Source organism: Engystomops pustulosus, chromosome 7, assembly GCF_040894005.1.
Source record: "Engystomops pustulosus chromosome 7, aEngPut4.maternal, whole genome shotgun sequence".
Classification (NCBI taxonomy): domain Eukaryota; kingdom Metazoa; phylum Chordata; class Amphibia; order Anura; family Leptodactylidae; genus Engystomops; species Engystomops pustulosus.
Genome location: NC_092417.1, coordinates 168,422,628 through 168,448,930, shown reverse-complemented (window position 1 = coordinate 168,448,930; position 26,303 = coordinate 168,422,628). Strand labels below are relative to the sequence as shown.

The window sequence follows — 26,303 nt, the reverse complement described above, 5'->3', positions numbered from 1 at the left end:
TAATACTGCCCCTATGTACAGGAATATAACTACTATAATACTGCCCCTATGTACAGGAATATAACTACTATAATACTGCCCCCTATGTACAAGAATATAACTACTATAATACTGCCCCCTATGTACAGGAATATAACTACTATAATACTGCCCCCTATGTACAAGAATATAACTACTATAATACTGCCCCCTATTTACAAGAATATAACTACTATAATACTACCCCCTATGTACAAGAATATAACTACTATAATACTTCCCCCTATGTACAAGAATATAACTACTATAATACTGCCCCCTATGTACAGGAATATAACTACTATAATACTGCCCCCTATGTACAAGAATATAACTACTATAATACTACCCCCTATGTACAAGAATATAACTACTATAATACTGCCCCCTATGTACAGGAATATAACTACTATAATACTGCCCCCTATGTACAAGAATATAACTACTATAATACTGCCCCCTATGTACAGGAATATAACTACTATAATACCGCCCCCTATGTACAAGAATATAACTACTATAATACTGCCCCCTATGTACAAGAATATAACTACTATAATACTGCCCCTATGTACAAGAATATAACTACTATAATACTGCTCCCTATGTACAAGAATATAACTACTATAATACTGCTCCCTATGTACAAGAATATAACTACTATAATACTGACCCCTATGTACAAGAATATAACTACTATAATACTGCCCTCTATGTACAGGAATATAACTACTATAATATTGTCCCTATGTACAGGAATATAACTACTATAATACTGCCCCCTATGTACAAGAATATAACTACTATAATACTGCCCCCTATGTACAGGAATATAACTACTATAATACTGCCCCCTATGTACAGGAATATATCTACTATAATACTGCCCCCTATGTACAAGACTATAACTACTATAACACTGCCCCCTATGTACAAGAATATAACTACTACAATACTGCCCCCTATGTACAGGAATATACCTACTATAATACTGCCCTCTATGTACCAGAATATAACTACTATAATACTGCGCCCTATGTACAAGAATATAACTACTATAATACTGCCCCTATGTAAAGGAATATGACTACTATAACACTGCCCCCTATGTACAAGAATATAACTACTATAATACTGCCCCCTATGTACAAGAATATAACTACTATAATACTGCCCACTATGTACAAGAATATAACTACTTTAATAATGCCCTCTATGTACAAGAATATAACTACTATAACACTGCTCCCTATGTACAAGAATATAACTACTATAATACTGCCCCCTATGTACAAGAATATAACTACTATAATACTGTTCCCTATATAACTACTATAATACTGCCCCTATGTACAAGAATATAACTACTATAATACTGCTCCCTATATAACTACTATAATACTGCCCCTATGTACAAGAATATAACCACTATAATACTGCCCCCTATGTACAGGAATATAACTACTATAATACTGCTCCCTATGTACAAGAATATAACTACTATAATACTGCTCCCTATGTACAAGAATATAACTACTATAATACTGCCCCCTATGTACAAGAATATAACTACTATAATACAGCCCCCTATGTACAAGAATATAACTACTATAATACTGCCCCCTATGTACAAGAATATAACTACTATAATACTGCCCCCCTATGTACAAGGATAAAACTACTATAATACTGCCCCCCTATGTACAAGAATATAACTACTATAATACTGCCCCCTATGTACAAGAATATAACTACTATAATACTGCCCCCGATGTACAAGAATATAACTACTATAATACTGCCCCTATGTACAAGAATATAACTACTATAATACTGCCCCCTATGTACAAGAATATAACTACTATAATACTGCCCCCTATGTACAAGAATATAACTGGTATAATACTGCCCCCTATGTACAAGAATATAACTACTATAATACTGCCCCCTATGTACAAAAATATAACTACTATAATACTGCCTCCTATGTACAGGAATATAACTACTATAATACTGCCCCCTATGTACAAGAATATAACTGGTATAATACTGCCCCCTATGTACAAGAATATAACTACTATAATACTGCCCCCTATGTACAGGAATATAACTACTATAATACTGCCCCCTATGTACAAGAATATAACTACTATAATACTGCCCCCTATGTACAAGAATATAACTACTATAATACTGCCCCCTATGTACAGGAATATAACTACTATAATACTGCCCCCTATTTACAAGAATATAACTACTATAATACTGCCCCCTATGTACAAGAATATAACTACCATAATACTGCCCCCTATGTACAAGAATATAACTAATATAATACTGCCCCCTATGTACAAGAATATAACTACCATAATACTTCCCCCTATGTACAAGAATATAACTACTATAATACTGCCCCCTATGTACAAGAATATAACTACTATACTACTGCCCCCTATGTACAAGAATATAACTACTATAATACTGCCCCTATGTACAAGAATATAACTACTATACTACTATACTACTGCCTCCTATGTACAAGTATATAACTACTATAATACTGCCCCCTATGTACAAGAATATAACTACTATAATACTGCCCCCTATGTACAAGAATATAACTACTATAATACTACCGCCTATGTACAAGAATATAACTACTATAATACTGCCCCTATGTACAAGAATATAACTACTATACTACTGCCTCCTATGTACAAGTATATAACTACTATAATACTGCCCCCTATGTACAAGAATATAACTACTATAATACTGCCCCCTATGTACAAGAATATAACTACTATAATACTGCCCCTATGTACAAGAATATAACTACTATAAAACTGCCCCCTATGTACAAGAATATAACTACTATAATACTGCCTCCTGTGTACAAGAATATAACTACTATAATACTGCCCCTATGTACAAGAATATAACTACTATTATACTGCCCCTATGTACAAGAATATAACTACTATAATACTGCCCCCTATGTACAAGAATATAACTACTATAATACTGCCCCCTATGTACAAGAATATAACTACTATAATACTTCCCCCTATGTACAAGAATATAACTACTATAATACTGCCCCCTATGTACAAGAATATAACTACTATAATACTGCGCCCTATGTACAAGAATATAACTACTATAATACTGCCCCCTATGTACAAGAATATAACTACTATAATACTGCCCCTATGTACAAGAATATAACTACTATAATACTGCCCCCTATGTACAAGAATATAACTACTATAATACTGCCCCCTATGTACAAGAATATAACTACTATAATACTGCCCCCTATGTACAAGAATATAACTACTATAATACTGCCTCCTATGTACAAGAATATAACTACTATAATACTGCCCCTATGTACAAGAATATAACTACTATAATACTGCCCCTATGTACAAGAATATAACTACTATAATACTGCCCCCTATGTAGAAGAATATAACTACTATAATACTGCCCCTATGTACAAGACTATAACTACTATAATACTGCCTCCTATGTACAAGAATATAACTACTATAATACTGCCCCTATGTACAAGAATATAACTACTATAGTACTGCCCCTATGTACAAGAATATAACTACTATAATACTGCCCCCTATGTACAAGAATATAACTACTATAATACTGCCCCTATGTACAAGAATATAACTACTATAATACTGCCCCCTATGTACAAGAATATAACTACTATAATACTACCCCCTATGTACAGGAATATAACTACTATAATACTGCTCCTATGTACAAGAATATAACTACTATAATACTTCCCCCTATGTATAGGAATATAACTACTATAATACTGCCCCCTATGTACAAGAATATACCTACTATAATACTGCCCCCTATGTACAGGAATATAACTACTATAATACTGCCCCCTATGTACAGGAATATAACTACTATAATACTGTCCCCTATGTACAAGAATATAACTAATTTAATACTTCCCCCTATGTACAGGAATATAACTACTATAATACTGCCCCCTATGTACAAGAATATAACTACTATAATACTGCCCCTATGTACAAGAATATAACTACTATAATACTGCCCCCTATGTACAAGAATATAACTACTATAATACTGCCCCTATGTACAAGAATATAACTACTATAATACTGCCCCTATGTACAAGAATATAACTACTATAATACTGCCCCCTATGTACAGGAATATAACTACTATAATACTGCCCCCTATGTACAGGAATATAACTACTATAATACTGCCCCCTATGTACAGGAATATAACTACTATAATACTGTCCCCTATGTACAAGAATATAACTACTATAATACTTCCCCCTATGTACAGGAATATAACTACTATAATACTGCCCCCTATGTACAAGAATATAACTACTATAATACTGCCCCTATGTACAAGAATATAACTACTATAATACTGCCCCCTATGTACAAGAATATAACTACTATAATACTGCCCCCTATGTACAATAATATAACTACTATAATACTGCCCCCTATGTACAGGAATATAACTACTATAATACTGCCCCCTATGTACAGGAATATAACTACTATAATACTGCCCCCTATGTACAAGAATATAACTACTATAATACGGCCCCCTATGTACAAGAATATAACTACTATAATACTGCCCCCTATGTACAGGAATATAACTACTATAATACTGCCCCCCATGTACAAGAATATAACTACTATAATACTGCCCCCTATGTACAAGAATATAACTACTATAATACTGCCCCCTATGTACAAGAATATAATTACTATAATACTGCCCTCTATGTACAAGAATATAACTACTATAATACTTCCCCCTATGTACAAGAATATAACTACTATAATACTGCCCCCTATGTACAAGAATATAACTACTATAATACTGCCCCCTATGTACAAGAATATAACTACTATAATACTGCTCCCCATGTACAAGAATATAACTACTATAATACTGCTCCCCATGTACAAGAATATAATTACTATAATACTGCCCTCTATGTACAAGAATATAACTACTATAATACTTCCCCCTATGTACAAGAATATAACTACTATAATACTGCCCCCTATGTACAAGAATATAACTACTATAATACTGCCCCCTATGTACAAGAATATAACTACTATAATACTGCTCCCCATGTACAAGAATATAACTACTATAATACTGCTCCCCATGTACAAGAATATAACTACTATAATACTGCCCCCTATGTACAAGAATATAACTACTATAATACTGCCCCCTATGTACAAGAATATAACTACTATAATACTGCCCCCTATGTACAGGAATATAACTACTATAATACTGCCTCCTATGTACAAGAATATAACTACTATAATACTGCCCCCTATGTACAAGAATATAACTACTATAATACTGCCCCCTATGTACAAGAATATAACTACTATAATACTGCTCCCCATGTACAAGAATATAACTACTATAATACTGCTCCCCATGTACAAGAATATAACTACTATAATACTGCCCCCTATGTACAAGAATATAACTACTATAATACTGCCCCCTATGTACAAGAATATAACTACTATAATACTGCCCCCTATGTACAGGAATATAACTACTATAATACTGCCTCCTATGTACAAGAATATAACTACTATAATACTGCCCCCTATGTACAAGAATATAACTACTATAATACTGCCCCCTATGTACAAGAATATAACTACTATAATACTGCCCCCTATGTACAAGAATATAACTACTATAATACTGCCCCCTATGTACAGGAATATAACTAATATAATACTGCCCCCTATGTACAGGAATATAACTACTATAATACTGCCCCCTATGTACAAGAATATAACTACTATAATACTGCCCCCTATGTACAAGAATATAACTACTATAATACTGCCCCCTATGTACAGGAATATAACTAATATAATACTGCCCCCTATGTACAGGAATATAACTACTATATTACTGCCCCCTATGTACAAGAATATAACTACTATAATACTGCCCCCTATGTACAAGAATATAACTACTATAATACTGCCCCTATGTACAAGAATATAACTACTATAATACTACTCCTATGTACAACAATATGGATGTAAAACCAGGAGTTGCTCTTTAGGTGATAAATTAAGCTCAATCATATCAGGACAGGACATTATCTCCTCTCGGGTGTCAGGATGAGTCTCTGGGTAATGTAATAGTTTAATAAGACCTTGTTAAATCCTCAGCACAAGAAAAGAAGCCCAGAATAACAAGGCCGGAGTGTCTCCAAAATCCTAGAGAGTTGGCGCTCGGCTATTCCTGTGCGGTGATAATCTCCCCATGTTCTTACATGATATCTGTGTGTGTCTCACGCCTTGTGTGTTCTTCTTCCTGTATATTATAGGAGGGGGGCAGGGGGTGACCATACTGGGCATTGCCATCCTAATTCATTCATATCATGAGATTGTGTCCATCTGTGCAGAGATGAGATTCTATAATATAATTACTGCGGCACAGTGGCTTAGTGGTTAGCACTTCTGCCTTGCAGCGCTGGGGGCCTGTGTTCAAAACCCACCCAGGTCAACATCTGCAAAGAGTTTGTATGTTCTCTCGTGTTTGGGTGGGTTTCCTCCGGGTCCTCCGGTTTCCTCCCACACTTTAAAACATACTGGTAGGTTGTTTACATTGTGAGCCCATTTGGGACAGGGACCAATTTGGCGCTGCATAATCTGTAGGCGCTATATAAATAAAGGAATTATTATTATTACTTCCCCAGTAAATAGCACATGTCCACCAGCAAGGTTTCTACACCATAAAGTGCCCAGAAAAATAAAAAATACAGTCACCAGACAAAAAGTGCTACATTCATAAAATCTCCAGATAGATAGGACATGCAGTGTCCCGGAAAAAAAATTCTAACAATATATAATAACTTAAAAATGGTGAAATTTATTTAAAAAAAATAATTCCACTTGTTTGTTTCATGTACTTTATATTGCCACTAGGGGGCAGCAGAGCACCTGAAATAACCAACCTCTATACAGAGCACAGGTGAGTCCTCTAGTTCAGAGGTCCCCAACCACCGGTCCACGGACCAGGACCGGGCCGTTGGAGTTTATCAGCTGGTCCGCGGCACCGCTGACAGCTAGCTCCGCGGCCCTGCGCCTGGTCAGAGCTCGCTCTGTGTGGATTTATAATGTTTTCTGCCAGCTCGCAGCTCCCGGCAGAGAACATTATGCAGGACGGGGTGGGGCGGGTGGGTGCAGGAAAACAAGCCCAGTGCTCCCACTGATTCTGAACCTATGGTAAGTTGAATCACATTCTCATTATAAATGTCATAATTATATAATAAGTATGCACTAAGCTCCACCCCTCCATAACCCCACCCCATATGACCAAAGCCCCGCCCCCACCGGGCCATAGAAAACTGGTCTAGCTTAAAGCCGGTCCCTGGTGCAAAAAAGGTTGGGGACCTCTGCTCTAGTTAACCAAATAGTGGAGAACCAACAGGACAGGTGACAATTTCATGCTTTTTTGGAGCCGTTTTTGCTGTGAAATTGTTAATACCAGATTCAAACCAGCCAAACACATGGTAAACGTGCAAAAACGCACCAAGAATGGACCAAGAACGCAGCGTGTGACAGCACCCTAATTAATTGCTTTCCATAATTATTATGTTAACCCTTTCTCTGCCACTATATAAAGGATCTGGCGTTGGATCTAGATGGTTACCAGAACATATATGACCCCACTGCCAATGTGATCGGCCTTGGGGGTTTATCAGAAGTGCAGCTTTGTATGTTCTGCCAAGAAATCTATGTGATTTATGGATCCATTTCAGATGCCAGAATACAGCCATGAACATATTACTAATATGACTTCACTTTCCTTACAAGGACAGAAGTAATTGGGAGTAGGTATGAGTCATATGTCTGTGTATAGTTTGCAGCAAACTACAACTCCCAGCATGCTCTGACAGGTGCCGGCAGCCCAAAGCAGTAGATCAAGGCACTGCTATCTGCCCCAATAGCTTTGAGGGCCCATATAAAAGCCTTACTGAATTCACTCTCTTTCACATGTAGCTGCCTATAATCTGATTATTTCTAATCTGATATTGTAATAGGAGGTCCCATCTGAGTCACCTTTCACTATTACATTATTCAGACACGGCATACAAAAAGAAAATAGAAAAAAAAAAACAAAGTTGCCTGAAGGCTCCAAACATAACACAGCGCCTCCAGACATCTTTGTTGTTTTTTTTTTCATTTTTTTTCTGAGCACTTGTTGGTTCATACCACCGCCATACCATCTGTACTGCTATGGGGCATAAGGTGAAGCTTCTCATGTAGTATAGGGCAGTGGGATGACCTTCAGGTGCTTGTGCATATTCCTATTTACTAGGGAAAGGAGAATATGGACCTGGGGCGCCAACTAGGATATTGGGTCACCTTGCCTTATTCTACTATCCCTGCAGATATTTTTATTCTTAGGGACATTCATGTTTTTTTGGGTGTGAATAATGAGCACCTTAAATTTCCCCCTATAGTGACCACAATTGCACATCTTTGATACAGTATTATTACCATAGGTTACTTCTCTTCCAATATCAACAAGCTGCTGGCACTGTAAAAGCATGTTCATTACTGCTACCTGAAGACACCACTAGGGGGAGCTCACTGCATACAGGTTTAACAGTACTAGCTGCATAAGTCCTGAGAGCTCCCCCTTGTGGCGGCCGCAATTTTGTTTAACGTTGGCATTTTTTTGCATATTTGGTAGACAAGGAAGTATATAATTTGAGGATGGTATAATGGGTCATTAATGGTAATTGCACCATATATTCACAGCTCAAGTAGTGGAAATATTCTTATGCATCGAAATACGATCACAGAGGAGTGAGGTGCCAAGATGTCTGCCTAATATCCCCTTCCAGGCCCACTCAGAGGAGAGCAGTGTTAATCCAGCTCCAGGAACATGACATTCCTTCCAAGGAGCTAGTGACAGCCAGGAGGCAGTAATGACTGAGCCCCACGTGCCGATGAGCAGGGACCGTGCCGTCACCGCGTCGACCTCTCTTCTCCTCTTTCATGAAAACAAAATGCTGGGGATAACTCCGATAACTATTTTTGAGCAGAGCATCTGTCACAGTGTAACAGCTCGTTATAATGATTTCAGGCATAGGCTCGGAATGTGCAAAAGGATCAAAGAATTAGGAAAAGTTTTGTTTACACCTCATGTTTTCGGGTCATGGAGCAGGAATGACGTCTAACAACACTCACTATTCATCTCCGCTGTACTAGAAATCACATTATCCGCTCTCTACTCTTCTCTTTACAATGTTTGTTCTGCTACAAGTTTTCTTTAGATCTTAGGAACTTTCTCTCTTTTCTAGAACTCGGTGAACAGACTCTTGTACAGCAATAGGCCCGGAGGTCATGATGAGGTCCTATAGTTAGACTCATGCTCTCTGCTTGCTCCCCAATCACCTCCATCACTAATGCACTCAGAAAAGTGTTGATTGGTTAGAAGAATTGTAAGTCAGATACAATCATTGGAGGAGAGCCGCTGCACAAAGGAGGTGCGCTGTATAGAAGAGAGGCGCTGAATGGAGGAGAGGCTCTGCATTGAGAAGAGGCACTGTATGGAGAAAAGCCGCTGTATTGGGAAGAGGTGCTACACGAAGGATACCCGCCGTATAGAGGAGAGGCGCTGCATGGAAAAAAGCCACACGAAGGATAGCCGCCGTATAGAGGAGAGGCGTTGCATGGAAAAAAGCCACACGAAGGAGAGGCGCTGTATAGAGGAGAGGTGCTGCATGAAAGATAAATGCTGCATGTAGGAGAGCCACTGCAACGAGAAGACTCACTGCACAAAGGAGATGCGCTGTATAGAGGAGAGGCGCTGAATGGAGGAAAGTCTCTGCATGGGGAAGAGGGGTTGCATGGAAGAGAGGCGTTGCATGGAAAAAAGGGGAAGAGGCGCTACAGAAAGGAGAGTTGCTGTATAGAGGAGCAGCGCTGCATGGAGGAGGACTGCTGTATTGGGAAGAGGTTCAGCACAGAGGAGTCACTGCATGGAGGAGAGCTGCTGTATGGAAGACTGACACTGCATGGAAGATAGGTGCTGCGGGCAGGAGAAACGCTGCACGGAGGAGGGTGCTGCATGGAGGATAGCCACTGCACAGAGCAGAGCTGCTGCATGAAGGAGAGCCATTGCATGGAGAAGAGCCGCTGCATTGGAAAGAGACGCTGTTTGGAGGAGAGTCACTGCAAGGAGCAGAGTTGCTGCACAGAGGAGAGACGCTGCATTCTGAACAGGTGCTGCATGGAGGAGAGCCGCTGTATGGAGGAAAGCCGCTGCATGGAGAAGAGTCGCTGTATTGGGAAGAGACAATGGGGGTCATTTACTAAGGGCCCGATTCGCGTTTTCCCGACGTGTTACCCGAATATTTCCATTTTGCGCCGATTTTCCCTGAATTGCCCCGGGATTTTAGGCGCACGCGATCAGATTGTGGCGCATCGGCACTGGCATGCACGCGACGGAAATCGGGGGGCGCGGCCGAACATCTGGTACTAGAATCAAGCACCTTGGGGAATAGAGGATTCGGCGCCCCCTATGTCCCAGGCTAATATTGCGTCTACCTTTGCCCTCTGTATTGTAACACCCCCAGTAGTCAGTCTAATCTCCTATAATATCTTACACTCTATCATTACAAGTAAAATATACTTTTGTTGTAAACCCAGTGCCGTGAGATAACAAGTATTCAACACTGACAGCAAGCAGAGATCATGAAAAAGCTGAAATACAAAGTATTTGAGAAATGTTCATACTACATGTAATAGAATACAACATTACATGTAGGTGTATAATTTATAGCAGCTGCATATCTACAGATTATATACCAGGAGGTGTCTGAACTATAATAACTATAACTATATAACTATAATACCTATAGGACATCTACAGCACATTGTAATGATGAAGTACTGTGACAGGCCTGTAGGTGGCAGCAGCTGTCTATGACTCTCCTATGGTCTTAAAGGGACACACTCCCTGCAGTTCACCTTCTTTCCTCTGCAGGTGGATACAATCTATTGCACCTTCTTTCCTCTTGGATGACTCTTCGGACGTTCATGTTGCCAGAGGGTTCAGCTCAGGAAGGGTGGAAACCTTGCAGGCAGCTGAGATAACATGGATTTCTCGAGAAAATCTCATTAATCCCTTCAGTACTAAATTTCGAGCTGGTTGGCACTTTTCCTAAATGTTACAAATCTTACATTTTTAGAATTTTAGATTAAATTCCCTTTTTATAAAAAATTAATCAGTTCAGTAACTTTTATTGTACAATTCCAGCAGCACTGCAGCCAGTGCTATGTATTGTCCCTGGAGAGATGTGTAATCAGACCTTTGTGTATGTTATTAGTAGCAGCAGGACTGTGAAATATGGATTTAGATTTCAGAATTGTAGCTATAGGGGGTGAGTCCCCACAGTGCTGTGCTCTTAGCTCTCCGCAATGAACTAATCCACAGCCCTTCCCCTCTGCTCTGAATAAAAACTGTAATAGGCTTTTAATTGAATGTGACAGCACTCACTCAGAGCAGAGGTGAGGAGCTGCTCAATGCAGTTAAAAGCACAACAGTGTAAGGACATTTGATGACTGAATCCTGAAATATAAATCCAAATATCACAGTCCTGCTGCTACTACCAACATACACACAGGTCTGATTACACATCTTTCCAAGGACAATACCTAACACTGGCCGTAGAGAGAGCACAGAGCACAGCAGTGTGAGGACACACCCTCAATACAATCCTGGAATATAAATACTTATTTCACAGTCCTACTGCTACTAACAAAATACAAAAAAGTATGATTACACATATCTCAAAGGGGAAAACCTAACACTGACTGCAAAGAGCACAGCAGTGTGAGGACACATTACAATCCTGGTATATAAATCCATATTTCCCCATATTTTAGTCTTGCTGCTTCTACTAACATACACATAGGTATGACTAAACATCTCATGAGCGACAATGCCTAACATTGGCTACAGAAAGCACAGAGCACAGCAGTGTGAGGACACATTTCCAGAAGTTACAGCCCCGGGATATAAATTTATATTTCACAGTCCTGCAGCTACTAATAACACACACATACATATATTTTCAGGGACAATACCTAACACTGGCTGCAGAGAGCACAGAGCGCAGCAGTGTGAGGACACGTGACCAAAAGTAACAATACTGGAAAATAAATGTATATTTCACAGTGCTGCTGCTACTAACAACATACACAAAAGTCTGATTCTACCTCTCTCCAGGGACAATACATAACACTGTCTGCAGTCTATAAGGTCACACCTGCTGACACATCCCTTTAATAGCAGTAAAGTATTTGCGGAGTTGCTGGGGTGATAACTACATTTGCACTGCGTGGCCCGGTTTGGGTTTTGGCGTTGGTTGAGCTCAGGTAAGGCAGATTTCAGATAACACATTCCCCTCCCTATACGCGGGTGTGACTGTTTGTACTGTAGTAAGATCAACAATGGAGCGGACTCAGGTTCCCCAGTACAGAACTGGTCGCACTGGTTCCTGTCAGGTGCCGGCTCTATCCAGGCTCCTCCGGCTCACAACCATTTACCAAGGAACCAGGAGAAGCAACTGCGGCTCCGGAATATAACAGGTGATCAATGGGCTCTATATAGGAGATAGATGGGGGGCTACACTGACACACAGGAAATAGATGGGGGGCTACACTGCCCCATAGGAGATAGATGGGGGGCCTGTATACTGACACATATGAGATAGATGGGGGGGGGGCTATACTGCCCCATAGGTGATAGATGGGGGGGCCTGTATACTGACACATATGAGATAGATGGGGGGGGCTATACTGCCCCATAGGTGATAGATGGGGGGGCTATACTGACCCATAGGAGATAGATGGGGGCTATATATACTGCCCCATTGGAGATAGATGGGGGGGCTCTATACTGAAACATAGGAGATAGATGGGGGGGCTATATACTGACCCATAGGAGATAGATAGATGAGGGGGGCTATATACTGACACATAGGAGATAGATAGATGAGGGGGGCTATATACTGACCCATAGGAGATAGATAGATGAGGGGGGCTATATACTGACACATAGGAGATAGATGGGGGGCTGTATACTGACACATAGGAGATAGATAGATGGGGGGGCTATATACTGACCCATAGGAGATAGATAGATGAGGGGGGCTATATACTGACACATAGGAGATAGATAGATGAGGGGGGCTATATACTGACACATAGGAGATAGATAGATGAGGGGGGCTATATACTGACACATAGGAGATAGATGGGGGGCTATATTGACACATAGGAGATAGATGGGGGGCTATATTGACACATAGGAGATAGATGGGGGGGCTATATTGACACATAGGAGATAGATGGGGGACTATACTGACACATAGGAGATAGAGGGGGGCTATACTGCCCCTTAGGAAATAGATGGGGGGCTATATACAGGTATAGGGTGCTGTATACTGAGCCAGAGGAGATAGATGGGGGTTATATATAGGTATAGGGAGCTCTATACTGACCCCTAGGAGATAGATGGGGGGATATATACTGACACATAGGAGATAGATGGGGGGCTGTATACTACCCCATAAGAGATAGATGGGGGGCTATACTGACCCAGAGGAGATAGATGGGGGTTATATATAGGTATAGGGAGCTCTATACTGACCCCTAGGAGATAGAAGGGGGGATATATACTGACACATAGGAGATAGATGGGGGGGCTGTACACTGACACATAGGAGATAGATGGGGGGCTATACTGACACATAGGAGATAGATGGGGGTTATATATAGGTATAGGGAGCTCTATACTGACCCCTAGGAGATAGAAGGGGGGATATATACTGACACATAGGAGATAGATGGGGGGCTATACTGACACATAGGAGATAGATGGCGGGGCTGTACACTGACACATAGGAGATAGATGGGCGGGGGGGTTGTATATAGGTATAGGCGGCTCTATACTGACCCATAGGGGATAGATGGGGGGCTATATACTGACCCATAAGAGATAGATGGGGTCTATACTGACACATAGGAGATAGATGGGGGGGTTGTATATAGGTATAGGCGGCTCTTTACTGACCCATAGGGGATAGATGGACTCTTCACCATTGCCATATATCATGGACACTATAAAATATGGAGTTCTGGGACTTGTAGTGCGACAATAATCCGCAGACTGATGACAGACGTCATTATACGTGTAATTATATACGTCCTATAGACACAGATATTCACTTTATGTTTCTCCCCAGGGCAGATCTTCCTCTGTCCTGTCTGTCAGAATAGTAATGTGTCGCTTCAAGGGATGATCTATTTAGCTGGGTATCTAAGCCTACAGTGTTATACTTTCTATTCAGCTGTGTATCTAAGCCTATTGTATGATACTTTCTATTCAGTTGTGTATCTAAGCCTAACGTGTGATACTTTCTGCTGGGCTGCGGTATCTAATCCCATGCTGTCTTCTACGCTGTGTTATTTAAGACTTGTGTGTGATACTGTCGGCTGAGCTTTTGTATCTAAGATGATTGTGTGATACGGTCTTCTGGTATCTGAGCCAATCATGTGTGATACTGTCTACTATTCTATGTATCTAAATCTATCTATTGTGATGCATTATGATGACTTAGTGTATCTGTCGTGTGTAATACTGTTTGCTCAGCCACTGTATCTAAGCCCACCACGTGTGATACAGTATATGTTGCCATATCTAAGCTGTGTGTATGGTAGCCAGGTACACTGAGTGATTGCCCTGGACACGTCCTGCTGTACAGGTTTATCTGCCACCAGCTGCTGTGTCCCCAGGGCGTCCTACATCAGATGTACTGACCCCGGATAATTCCAACCCTATAAAACTAAAAGGTCACAGATTTATTCCAGACTCCGAATGTCCAACACGTCAGAGGTCGAGGATTGAGTTTCTTGGAGCCTTGTCACAAGCTAAAACCCATAGAAGCTGTCACTTATATCATCCCCTATACCGAGGTGTCTAAGGGAGACCTATGTCATGTCTAACTATCAGGCAGTATTATAGTAGTTATATTCCTGTACATAGGGGGCAGTATTATAGTAGTTATATTCTTGTACATAGGGGGCAGTATTATAGTGGTTATATTCTTGTACATAGGGGCAGTATTATAGTAGTTATATTCCTGTACATAGGGGGCAGTATTATAGTAGTTATATTCTTGTACATAGGGGGCAGTATTATAGTAGTTATATTCCTGTACATAGGGGGCAGTATTATAGTAGTTATATTCTTGTACATAGGGGGCAGTATTATAGTAGTTATATTCTTGTACATAGGGGGCAGTATTATAGTAGTTATATTCCTGTACATAGGGGGCAGTATTATAGTAGTTATATTCCTGTACATAGGGGGCAGTATTACAGTAGTTATATTCTTGTACATAGGGGGCAGTATTATAGTAGTTATATTCTTGCACATAGGGGGCAGTATTATAGTAGTTATATTCTTGTACATAGGGGGCAGTATTATAGTTGTTATATTCTTGTACATAGGGGGCAGTATTATAGTAGTTATATTCCTGTACATAGGGGCAGTATTATAGTAGTTATATTCTTGTACATAGGGGGCAGTATTATAGTAGTTATATTCTTGTACATAGGGGGCAGTATTATAGTAGTTATATTGCTGTACATAGGGGGCAGTATTATATATTCCTGTACATAGGGGGCAGTATTATAGTAGTTATAATCCTGTACATAGGGGGCAGTATTATATATTCCTGTACATATGGGGCAGTATTATAGTAGTTATATTCTTGTACATAGGGGGCAGTATTATAGTAGTTATATTCTTGTACATAGGGGTAGTATTATAGTAGTTATATTCCTGTACATAGGGGGCAGTATTATAGTAGTTATATTCCTGTACATAGGGGGCAGTAATATAGTAGTTATATTCTTGTACATAGGGGGCAGTATTATAGTAGTTATATTCTTGTACATAGGGGGCAGTATTATAGTAGTTATATTCTTGTACATAGGGGGCAGTATTATAGTAGTTACATTCTTGTACATAGGGGGCAGTATTATAGTAGTTATATTCTTGTACATAGGGGGCAGTATTATAGTAGTTATATTCTTGTACATAGGGGGCAGTATTATAGTAGTTATATTCCTGTACATAGGGGGCAGTATTATAGTAGTTATATTCTTGAACATAGGGGGGGAGTATTATAGTAGTTATATTCCTGTACATAGGGGCAGTATTATAGTAGTTATATTCTTGTACATAGGGGGCAGTATTATAGTAGTTATATTCTTGTACATAGGGGCAGTATTATAGTAGTTATATTCTTGTACATAGGGGCAGTATTATAGTAGTTATATTCTTGTACATAGGGAGCAGTATTATAGTAGTTATATTCCTGTACATAGGAGGCAGTATTATAGTAGTTATATTCCTGTACATAGGGGGAGTATTATAGTAGTTATATTCTTGTACATAGGGGGCAGTATTATAGTAGTTATATTCTTCTACATAGGGAGCAGTATTATAGTAGTTATATTCCTGTACATAGGGGGCAGTATTATAGTAGCTATATTCCTGTACTTAGGGGGCAGTATTATAGTAGTTATATTCTTGTACATAGGGGGCAGTATTATAGTAGTTATATTCTTGTACATAGGGAGCAGTATTATAGTAGTTATATTCCTGTACATAGGGAGCAGTAGTATAGTAGTTATATTCTTGTACATAGGGGGCAGTATTATAGTAGTTATATTCCTGTACATAGGGGGCAGTATTATAGTAGTTATATTCTTGTACATAGGGGGCAGTATTATAGTAGTTATATTCTTGTACATAGGGGGCAGTATTATAGTAGTTATATTCTTGTACATAGGGGGCAGTATTATAGTAGTTATATTCTTGTACATAGGGGGCAGTATTATAGTAGTTATATTCTTGTACATAGGGGGCAGTATTATAGTAGTTATATTCTTGTACATAGGGGGCAGTATTATAGTAGTTATATTCTTGTACATAGGGGGCAGTATTATAGTAGTTATATTCTTGAACATAGGGGGGAAGTATTATAGTAGTTATATTCCTGTACATAGGGGCAGTATTATAGTAGTTATATTCCTGTACATAGGGGCAGTATTATAGTAGTTATATTCTTGTACATAGGGGGCAGTATTATAGTAGTTATATTCTTGTACATAGGGGGCAGTATTATAGTAGTTATATTCTTGTACATAGGGGCAGTATTATAGTAGTTATATTCTTGTACATAGGGAGCAGTATTATAGTAGTTATATTCCTGTACATAGGAGGCAGTATTATAGTAGTTATATTCCTGTACATAGGGGGAGTATTATAGTAGTTATATTCTTGTACATAGGGGGCAGTATTATAGTAGTTATATTCTTGTACATAGGGGGCAGTATTATAGTAGTTATATTCTTGTACATAGGGAGCAGTATTATAGTAGTTATATTCCTGTACATAGGGGGCAGTATTATAGTAGCTATATTCCTGTACTTAGGGGGCAGTATTATAGTAGTTATATTCTTGTACATAGGGGGCAGTATTATAGTAAATATATTCTTGTACATAGGGAGCAGTATTATAGTAGTTATATTCCTGTACATAGGGAGCAGTAGTATAGTAGTTATATTCTTGTACATAGGGGGCAGTATTATAGTAGTTATATTCCTGTACATAGGGGGCAGTATTATAGTAGTTACATTCTTGTACACAGGGGGCAGTATTATAGTAGTTATATTCCTGTACATATGGGCAGCATTATAGTAGTTATATTCTTGTACATAGGGGGAGTATTATAGTAGTTATATTCTTGTACATAGGGGGCAGTATTATAGTAGTTATATTCTTGTACATAGGGGGCAGTATTATAGTAGTTATATTCCTGTACATAGGGGGAGTATTATAGTAGTTATATTCTTGTACATAGGGGGCAGTATTATAGTAGTTATATTCCTGTACATAGGGGGCAGTATTATAGTAGATATATTCCTGTACATAGGGGGAAGTATTATAGTAGTTATATTCTTGTACATAGGGGGCAGTATTATAGTAGTTATATTCTTGTACATAGGGGGCAGTATTATAGTAGTTATATTCTTGTACATAGGGGGCAGTATGATAGTAGTTATATTCTTGTACATAGTGGGCAGTATGATAGTAGTTATATTCTTGTACATAGGGGGCAGTATTATAGTAGTTATATTCTTTTACATAGGGGGCAGTATTATAGTAGTTATATTCTTGTACATAGGGGGCAGTATTATAGTAGTTATATTCTTGTACATAGGGGGCAGTATTATAGTAGTTATATTCCTGTACATTGGGGGCAGTATTATAGTAGTTATATTCTTGTACATAGGGGGCAGTATTATAGTAGTTATATTCCTGTACATTGGGGGCAGTATTATAGTAGTTATATTCCTGTACATAGGGGGAAGTATTATAGTAGTTATATTCTTGTACATAGGGGGTAGTATTATAGTAGTTATATTCTTGTACATAGGGGGCAGTATTATAGTAGTTATATTCTTGTACATAGGGGGCAGTACTATAGTAGTTATATTCTTGTACATAGTGGGCAGTATGATAGTAGTTATATTCTTGTACATAGTGGGCAGTATTATAGTAGTTATATTCTTGTACATAGGGGGCAGTATTATAGTAGTTATATTCTTTTACATAGGGGGCAGTATTATAGTAGTTATATTCCTGTACATAGGGGGCAGTATTATAGTAGTTATATTCTTGTACATAGGGGGCAGTATTATAGTAGTTATATTCCTGTACATAGGGGGCAGTATTATAGTAGTTATATTCTTGTACATAGGGGGCAGTATTATAGTAGTTATATTCTTGTACATAGGGGGCAGTATTATAGTAGTTATATTCTTGTACATAGGGGGCAGTATAATAGTAGTTATATTCTTGTACATAGGGGGCAGTATTATAGTAGTTATATTCCTGTACATAGGGGGCAGTATTATAGTAGTTATATTCTTGTACATAGGGGGCAGTATTATAGTAGTTATATTCTTGTACATCCTGGAATCTTCTTAGTTTCCATTCTAATATTGACCGATCTCCAGTCTTCTGTAACCATCTGACTCACAGGTGCAGAAAAAAACCTAATATGAGGCAGTATTCAGGTGTACATGTATGTGTTTAGCACATTACCTACCGTAAGTATAAGAGACATTACATCCAGAACTATGACATACATGCAGGATAGACAAACCAAAGCCAACAGTACAGAGTAACAATCAGAGAGGACAGAGGACACAGAGAAAGACAATATGGAGCAATTTGTGTTTGTTTGGTTCATTTCATCTCCTGCTACACTGTAACAACATACAATGTAATCATAGAGAATCATGGATAATGCGCTGCCTGAATGGCCTCAGTATAATATTATATAACATATGATGCTGTGTCATTGGTTTCTTCTGCAATCCTGAAGAAGTTGTTGTCCAGATTCTATCACCAGTGCTAGCAGTTACCTTCCTCATTGTGATGCTGCATCCAGTATAACAACTTCCATCATATAGTGGGACAGTGTAGAAACCTATGAAGCCTACCGTAAATGGCCAGGTAAGTGTGAAGTGATCCCCACAGGGAATAACAGTATACAATGACCATAAAAACTTAGAAATGATTATAATGAGTTGTATGGAAATCACCATCTCCTGTAACATCGGCGCTGGGAAACAGAGGTCAATACCATAGAGGGCGGTATTATAGTTATATTCTTGTACATGGGGCTGTATTATAGTAGTTATATTCTTGTACATAGGGGGCAGTGTTATAGTAGTTATATTCTTGTACATAGGGGGCAGTATTATAGTAGTTATATTCTTGTACATAGGGGGCAGTATTATAGTAGTTATATTCTTGTACATAGGGGGCAGTATTACAGTAGTTATATTCTTGTACATAGGGGGCAGTATTATAGCAGTTATATTCTTGTACATAGGGGCAGTATTATAGTAGTTATATTCCTGTACATAGGGGGCAGTATTATAGTACTTATATTCTTGTACATAGGGGGCAGTATTATAGTAGTTATATTCTTGTACATAGGGGGCAGTATTATAGTAGTTATATTCTTGTACATAGTGGGCAGTATTATAGTAGTTATATTCTTGTACATAGGGGGCAGTATTATAGTAGTTATATTCCTGTACATAGGGGGCAGTATTATAGTAGTTATATTCTTGTACATAGGGGGCAGTATTATAGTAGTTATATTCCTGTACATAGGGGGCATTATTATAGTAGTTATATTCCTGTACATAGGGGGCAGTATTATAGTAGTTATATTCCTGTACATAGGGGGCAGTATTATAGTAGTTATATTCTTGTACATAGGGGGCAGTATTATAGTAGTTATATTCTTGTACATAGGGAGCAGTATTATAGTAGTTATATTCTTGTACATAGGGGGAAGTATTATAGTAGTTATATTCTTGTACATAGGGGGCAGTATTATAGTAGTTATATTCTTGTACATAGGGGGCAGTATTATAGTAGTTATATTCCTGTACATAGGGGGCAGTATTATAGTAGTTATAGTCTTGTACATAGGGGACAGTATTATAGTAGTTATAGTCTTGTACATAGGGGACAGTATTATAGTAGTTATATTCTTGTACATAGGGGGCAGTATTATAGTAGTTATATTCCTGTACATAGGGGGCAGTATTATAGTAGTTATATTCCTGTACATAGGGGACAGTATTATAGTAGTTATATTCTTGTACATAGGGGGCAGTATTATCGTAGTTATATTCTTGTAGGTTGCAGTGATGTTACTATGAATATGACAGGGTTTCTCTTTAATGTTCATACTATTTGATCTGCTTCTTTAAGTTTATTTTCTCCTGAGGCGCAGAAGGCACAAGATCTGAAGATATTAATTATACATCGCTGTCAGCAATCAATGGAAACAGAGTCATGGTGAACCCTCCAGCTGCGATGCTTTGCGCTCAGTACAGAGGTATCGGGGTCCCGTTGTGGTTTGGAGAGGAGTCAGCACAATTCTGCATTGTTATTCTTCCCTCCTGGTGGAGAACATAAGATCAGTCGTCCCATGTGCCGGAATCATACATTTACATCTCACAAAGACCAAAGTACGGTCAGGTTATTCTTTAACCTCGTTGCTGTCATATTGTGACTCCTTAAATTATAGATACATTTAACCCTTTACCTTAATAAACTTAATACGGTAAGATGCCCCAAATCCAAAAACATTCACTGTAATCTGCTTGGACCATGTCTGCCTGGATGCACTAAGTCATGCAGAAATTTTGGAGGGTTTCTCACATCCTTCCTTGTCTTTGGATGCAATAAGTGAATTGATGTTGCTTTACAGTTGGATTTTTACTGCCATGAATAGTTGTTTTCATAGGTTTTTCCAATGGGGGTCATAGTAATATGAAGCATGTTGGAGAGTGACCATGAATGGTATATAGATCATACACATGGAAGGCAAAACTTGCACAGAATTTAACCACCTTGTCCACATGACGACCACATGAGAAGTAGACAATGAGAAAAGGCGATGAAGGATGGAGAGAACCATAAGACAAGATCATGGAACTAGAGATCAATCAACATATAGTAACAACCTAGAGGTCAAGAAATTCCAAAAATAAAAGGGGAATAAGGTTTGAGGACGACACACATGAGTGACATAGAATCTAGATCGTACCCTCAACAACATAGGATCTAGATAGAGGAAGAGATTTCTGATGTTGAGTAAAAGTTGGATGATGAAAGAGAAGGCAAAGTTTAAGATCCAAAAAGTCTTAAGGATGAGACGGGAGAACATTTTTGATACACAAATGTAAGACAATGGAAGTAAGACAAAGACGTGGCAACTAAGGAAATATGAGAAGAACAGATAGGAAGACACAACAGAGATGTCTACAAGATTAGAACTGGAGATGTCTAGAGCATTACAGCTGGAGATGTCTAGAGCGTTACAGCTGGAGATGTCTAGAGCGATACAGCTGGAGATGTCTAGAGCGTGACAGCTGGAGATGTCTAGAGCGTGACAGCTGGAGATGTCTAGAGCGATACAGCTGGAGATGTCTAGAGCGATACAGCTGGAGATGTCTAGAGCGTTACAGCTGGAGATTTCTAGAGCGTTACAGCTGGAGATTTCTAGAGCGTTACAGCTGGAGATGTCTAGAGCGTTACAGCTGGAGATTTCTAGAGCGTTACAGCTGGAGATTTCTAGAGCGTTACAGCTGGAGATGTCTAGAGCGTTACAGCTGGAGATTTCTAGAGCGTTACAGCTGGAGATTTCTAGAGCGTTACAGCTGGAGATGTCTAGAGCGTTACAGCTGGAGATTTCTAGAGCGTTACAGCTGGAGATTTCTAGAGCGTTACAGCTGGAGATATCCAGAGGATTGGAATTGGAGATGTCTAGAGCGTTAGAACTTAACATGTCTATAACATTAAAACTGGAGATATCTAGAGGGTTAGAAATGGAGATGTCTAGAGGGTTAAAAGATGATAATGTGAGTGAAGAATGGGTCCAAGGTGAGGTGAGACCTAGACATATGGGGACTGACAAAAATCACTGTGATACAAAAAGGAAGGAATGAGACAACTCTAGGTTCTGACCAACAGAAATCTTGAGATCTAGAACTATACGACCAAACACTTTCAGGGCTAAATAGGACAATGTCAGAAACATTTATAATGTACACATGAAAAGGCAAAAAACTGAAGAGGGCTTGAACTATAAACACAGTAAAGAAAGAGTCAAAAAGGGACAAAAAAAAGTTGTAAGATCCTGGAAGACACACAATGAGATGAGATAGAAGAACAACAAGAACACAAAGATCTCTGAGGAGTCATCATAACAAACATATCAGGGGGAGTATTATGTAATGTTGAACAGTGAAGGAGGGTGAAGGAGACGAGCGGAGACGAGGTGGATGAAGATAACCATCACTGAGCGGATATCCACAAGATTGACCAAGTCCATGGTTGCACTTTGTTGAATTTTGAGACGTCTGAAGATCGTACACCTTGTTCCGTACATTTTATCAATATGGGACTTGGATGGTGGAGTTTTTTTTTGTTTTTTTTTTTGCTCTTTTGCATCAATCCTCTCTTAGTATGAGATGACTCATTTACGACATGGTGTAGCCACCATATTACCACCTCTACAAGGAGCCAATCTGTCTCCATATAAGGTAAATCAGCCAAGTGCCCTAAGAAACGGAGAACATCTTATAAACACTTCCCTTTCGCCTACATGAGACTTGTTTTTATAGAATTCCTTCCCGCCCCGTGATCATTGCTTTGAACCGGATCCAGGTTTACACAAGTCCCTCCCGGATCTCTGCACCCTACATAAGCAAAATCTATGTGTTGCGTGACACAACGTCTTACACAACCTATACGGGACTGAGAACAGACGAGAAACATGATCTGGGAGCTGACACAAGGATGACGGCAATAAATAAACATGGTGACTCAATCTTTCTGTTTTCTTTTATTGTCATGGTTCTTGTATTACCTAGGGGGCTCCAGACTTGAGATCACCACCCAATAAAGAGTCCCTGAAACATATCATTAGGATAAGACTATTATGTGTGGTTGGATCTTGTAGGACCAGTTGAAATCCACACCATGGTAGATGATCATGAATGGTCAACTGTGTTCAAGGTGGGAGACAATTTGATTTGTTCTTCAGAATTTAGGAGCATTTTCTATTACACTTTCATATACTCTATTAGTAAGTACAAAGATAAGGGGTCTCTCTTTCAGGAAATTGCCTTCAAATAGCTTCTGTCCCTTGGAGGACCCAACATGTCCATGTATTACATATCCAACCCATTAATTTCAATGTACACAGCGTAATTACTTGTTTGACCTGCGGTGGCACTGTAGGTACTCAGAAAACTCTTTTACTTGAATGATCTATGATCAACTTATCATCTATCAAAAAGGGACTGTCCAAAATTTTTAAAGCAACCTATGTGAGTCCTTACTGGTTTCAGGAATTTGGGTTCCTAGTTGATGAACCCTGAGTGGGTTCTCAGTCGTTAAAGGACAATGGGTGGGTCTTCATAAGTTGCAGGATCTTGGGTTGATGCTTACTAGTTGATGAACCCTGAGTGGGTTTCTCAGTCGTTAAAGGACAATGGGTGGGTCTTCATTTAGTTGCAGGATCTTGGGTTGATGCTAACTAGTAGAGGAACCCTGAGTAGGTTCTCAGTCGTTAAAGGACAATGGGTGGGTCTTCATAAGTTGCAGGATCTTGGGTTGATGCTTACTAGTTGAGGAACCCTGAGTGGGTTCTCAGTCGTTAAAGAACAATGGGTGGGTCTTCATTTAGTTGCAGGATCTTGGGTTGATCCTTAATAGTTGATGAACCCTGGATTGGTCCTCAGTAGTTGAAAAAAGCCTGGATGGGTCCTCAGTAGTTGAAGAGGCCTTTCTAAGGCCTTACTAGTTGAAGAACCCTGGATGGTTCTTTACTAGATGAAGAAGCCTGGGTGGGTGTTTACTAGATGAAGAACACTGACTGGGTCCCTACTAGTTGAAGGACCTAGAGCGAGTTCTTACTGGATGAAGTATCCTGGGTCAGTCCTTCTTAATAATTCACCATTAGCCTCAAGCAGAAGTGGCTTGGACTTGGGAAGTATCTGATATCCAAGCAACAAAGGTGGACCTCATCATGATGGAGCCACCATAACAGTCTATACGTTTTAGCTTTTGGATATGTTACATTAAGTGTCATCATTAAGACTCCTTCGTGACATCACTAGCCTTCAGGGCAGTCTTAGTCCACCCTTGTTCTGCTCCCTGGTTTATGTAGTAATCAGTGGAAATTTTTGGAAATTTTTGAAAAATATATTATAAGACTTTTGGGACGTGAAGAAGAAACGGAAGAGACGCAAGAAAATGAAGCCAGAGCATTTAACGAATGACTATATTTATTCTTGTTTACAGGTTTTTATGCCACGACACTTCTCCGATGTCTCTCACATAACATGACATTTCGACTGAAACACAGGATTCAAAAGTAAAAATATTCACTCTATTTTGGTAAATTTTGTCACTTAAGCAAGAACTTGCCCCCCCCCCAAAACAAGAGGGGTACAAGTAGATGGAAAAAAAATCCATTTGAGAGGTTTCTGAAACAGAAGAGAGAACAAAAGATGGAGCAAAGCTTGGGTCGTTTGTAGTCAGTGGGGGAGGGGTGGGTTATTCAACATGCAGATAAACGTGCAGACAACGTAGCAGTGGACAAGCCAGAACTGGACAGGACACGGACTCGGTGCTACAACTCAGGGTCAGACATGCCATATACGTGGTATCAAACACAGGCGTTATTTGGGCATGGAGGCCCAACATAAGATTTAAAGGGATTTTCCCATTAGGCACACTATGTATAGGGGTATGTGTCTGATTACTGGTGGTCCGACAATTGAGACTCCCATGGATCGGGACCCTCAAATATCCCATATGCATGTGAATGACCGCTCTGTTGACTAAGCGGTGGTCTTGCATTCTCGTGATCCTTGGGGCACTCAATGGTTGGACCCCCTAACCCATGAGACACTAATCTTGTGGATAATATGTGGGAAACCCCTCATCAATATCACATCAGTTCCGGCGGTCCGACACCGTCACTTATCATCCGTAAGGGAAGAAGAGAAGAGATAGCGCCACACACTGTGTAGTGGCCATTCATGGTTACTACAGCTCCATTTAAGTGAATGGAAGCATAGCTGCAATAGCCTGACATTGCCACTATACAGTGTATGGCACTGTGTACATCTGATACTGCTCTAGTAACCAATTTTATATTGATCTCAATATCTTACCCTAAAAATGGTCTAATTAAAGGGAATCCCATAGTTTCTAGGATTTTGAAGAAATGGTTGAAATGAGCCCCCCAAACGCTTTTCCATTGTTTATAATAATATATTGGGATAGAAGAATAACATTGTATTGTCTTATGCATGACCCGGGGCGTGGGCAGCCATACATTACTGTGGGCGCTGATCCTATATATGATCTCACAATTCATTCTCCCTATTGTTTCCCCCATATCTCTTTCCTGCAGGCAAACATATTTCCATTTGTGTCCTCCTATAATTTAGTTATAGGATCTCCGCCTCGGGAGATTGGAT

The 26,303-nt window shown here is 39.3% G+C and overlaps 1 protein-coding gene across 11 annotated transcripts in view; it reads right to left on the bottom strand.

Moving 5' to 3' along the window:
- Positions 1–26,303, bottom strand: part of MICAL2 (microtubule associated monooxygenase, calponin and LIM domain containing 2) — a 238,432-nt gene that overhangs the window by 55,582 nt on the left and 156,547 nt on the right. Inside the window, exon 29 of one of the 11 annotated variants that reach the window (XM_072118872.1) lies at positions 25,083–25,301. The exons of the other annotated variants lie outside the window; for them this stretch is intronic. The gene's annotated coding sequence lies outside the window, so the exon portion shown is untranslated. Of the gene's footprint in view, positions 1–25,082; positions 25,302–26,303 lie in introns of those variants that run through there. 11 annotated transcript variants of the gene reach the window in all.